At 64.4% G+C, this 2,541-nt stretch overlaps 1 pseudogene; it reads left to right on the forward strand.

Moving 5' to 3' along the window:
* Positions 1-849: 849 nt before the first annotated feature.
* Positions 850-968, forward strand: LOC142875980 (uncharacterized; annotated as a pseudogene).
* Positions 969-2,541: the final 1,573 nt, after the last annotated feature.

Here is a 2,541-nt window from a genome sequence, read left to right on the forward strand (position 1 = left end):
CTTTCAGTTGCCACCCTCACAGATGGATTAGGAAACCCTTCCCGGTGCACTCATTAGTGAAATGACCTCAAGGAAGCTGGAATCCAATATCTAATCGCCGACTTTTAGCGAGTCCACACGCCAGGGTGGTCGGGGTCCAATGCAGCCCCGGCCAGGCCCAGGCCCCTTGGACCGGGCCACAGGAGGACACAGAGGAGGGTCCCGGCCCCCACGAAGCGGTGCCGGCAGTTCTCCACGGGCTTGGGCGTTTTCCAGAGGTAGGAGATGGAGGGGACTGATTTCTTCAGCGCCCCACAAACCACGCCACCCCACCCCACCCATGGGACACCTCCCCAGAGAGAGACGCCCCATACACTGGCTCCCCTCCCCCTTGCGCTGTGCCCCAGCCCTGGCCCGGGGGAATAGGCGGCCGCCCAACAACAGGGCGAGGGGGGGCGCAGCTGAAAGGGGTTGTGGGGGAGGGCGGCCCCTGGCTGGGGTCAAAGGGCGAGCGCCCCGCGCGCGCGTGCGCAGTCAGCGGTGGCGACGCGCTGGGGGTGGGCAGCGGGTAGGTGAAGGAGGCCGAGGCCGGGGGAGGAGACGAGGGGGGCTGGAAGGGCTCCACCTTGACGAGTCCAGCCGTGGAGGCGCATCTTGTGTGAGTGTGAGTGAGTGTGAGTGTGTGTGTGTGTGTAGAGAGACAGCCCCCCGCCCCGCCCCGCCCATCACCCCCGTCCCTCGGAGCCCGCTGGACCCGGCGGCGAACTCAACAGGCCCGGCCCGGCGCGGGGCGTGCGTGGGGCGGGAGGAGGCGGCGGGGTTAGCGCAGAGAGGCTCGGCTTCTTGAGCGGGGCAGGGGCGCCCTCCGCCGTCCACGGCCACACCACCCTGAACGCGCCCGATCTCGTCTGGTCTCGGAAGCTAAGCAGGGTCGGGCCTCGTTAGTACTTGGATGGGAGACCGCCTGGGAATACCGGGTGCCACAGGCTGCTTCTTTTTTGTTTTTGTTTTTTTTTGGCCTCTTGTTCTGTCCCCTTTCTGGGAGCGCGGCGGCGGCCCGGGGTGGGGGTGACCCCCACCCTCAGCGCCCGCCGCGGTGCCTGGCGCCCCAGCCCGCACCGTGGGGCCTCCTCTTGTCCCGAGCCGCGACACCGCCGCCACGCGGCAGCACGCGTGGCATCTGGACTGTCAGGTCTCAGACCAAAGGTCTGCTCTGTGGGAACCGACACGCTGGAGGAAACCTTGAGAGTCTGAGAGGGGAGGGAGTTCCAGAAGAAGGCCAGGATGTCATTTTGAGGGAGTGTGTGACCAGAACTCGTCCCGTTGCTTTTGGGGTTCTATGGGCTACACGTAGGAATCTTTGGTGGTGGCACCTGATGTTGGGGGATCCGGAGTCACACCCAGACCTGCTCCACAGGCTTCCTTTTACTTTTCTCTTCGGATTCATTATTTTTAAAAAGTGTCCCTTACCTCTATTATTGCATTTTCTTTTCTCTCTCTTTTCAAGCAGATGATGGGAGTCCAAGTATTCAGGTGACATGTGTTGCCCGTGCCCCCCTCCCCGCTGTGTTCTTATTCATATACCTCTCATGTTGCTCCAGCGTATCGTGGGGGTACCAATGTTAAGGTCGGGTACGTTGCCCTCTCCAAGCCTCCCCCCTCGGGTCAGAGCTTCACGTGCGCCCATCCCCCAGTCGGTGCGCACCCACCCCATTCCCAATGGATGTGTATGCCCATCCCCTCCCCCCACCCGCCCGACACCCACCCGATGAAGGTGATTCCTCTCCGTCCACTTAGGTGTCCATCCGTTCGTACCAATTTGCCGGTGAGCGCGCTCACGTGGTGCTCGTGTGTCCGTTCTTGGGATACCTGGCCTACTGGAACGGGTTCCAGCTCTGGCCAGGAGAACACGAGAGGCGCCCTCTCACCGCTGCTCCTCACAGCCGAATGGCACTCCGTGGTGTCCACGCGCCACATTTTATTAATGCACTCCTGGATGGATGGGCACTCGGGTCGCTTCCACATCTTTGCGATTGTGAATTGTGCCCTAACTGTAACCCTAACCCTTACCCAGCCCGTCTCCTCTGCCCCTGCCTGACGCACTCCTCCCCGGCCAGGCCCGTCACTGTCCTGGGCCCCCGCCTGACCGGCTCCTTCCCGCCCGGCCTGTCACCGTCCTCTGCCCCTGCCTGACATGCTCCTTCCCGCCGGGCCTCTCACCGTCCTCGGCCCCTGCCTGACCGGCTCCTCCGTCGCCTGGGCCTTCCAAGGGCTTGGTGTGGACGCTGCTTCCAGGAAGCCCTCCAGAAACCCGGCAGCAGGGTGGCCGCAGCAGTCTCCAGCAGCGGTCCCTAAGTCGCGTGCGGGGGACGTGCCCCGGCTGTGCCGCGGGGGGGGCCCAGCCTGGTGTCTTCCCTGAGGCCCTGCGGCTGCCGGCTGCCGCCCCCCGCAAGGGGAGAGCCGCGGAGGTGGGGACCGCCTCCTGATGGGATCCCGGGGCTCTCTGTCCTGCCCGAAGGCCCAGCTGGCCTGCGGGTCCTTAGAGTGGCAAAAACCTCCGAA

Source organism: Microcebus murinus, chromosome 14, assembly GCF_040939455.1.
Source record: "Microcebus murinus isolate Inina chromosome 14, M.murinus_Inina_mat1.0, whole genome shotgun sequence".
Taxonomy (NCBI): Eukaryota; Metazoa; Chordata; class Mammalia; order Primates; family Cheirogaleidae; genus Microcebus; species Microcebus murinus.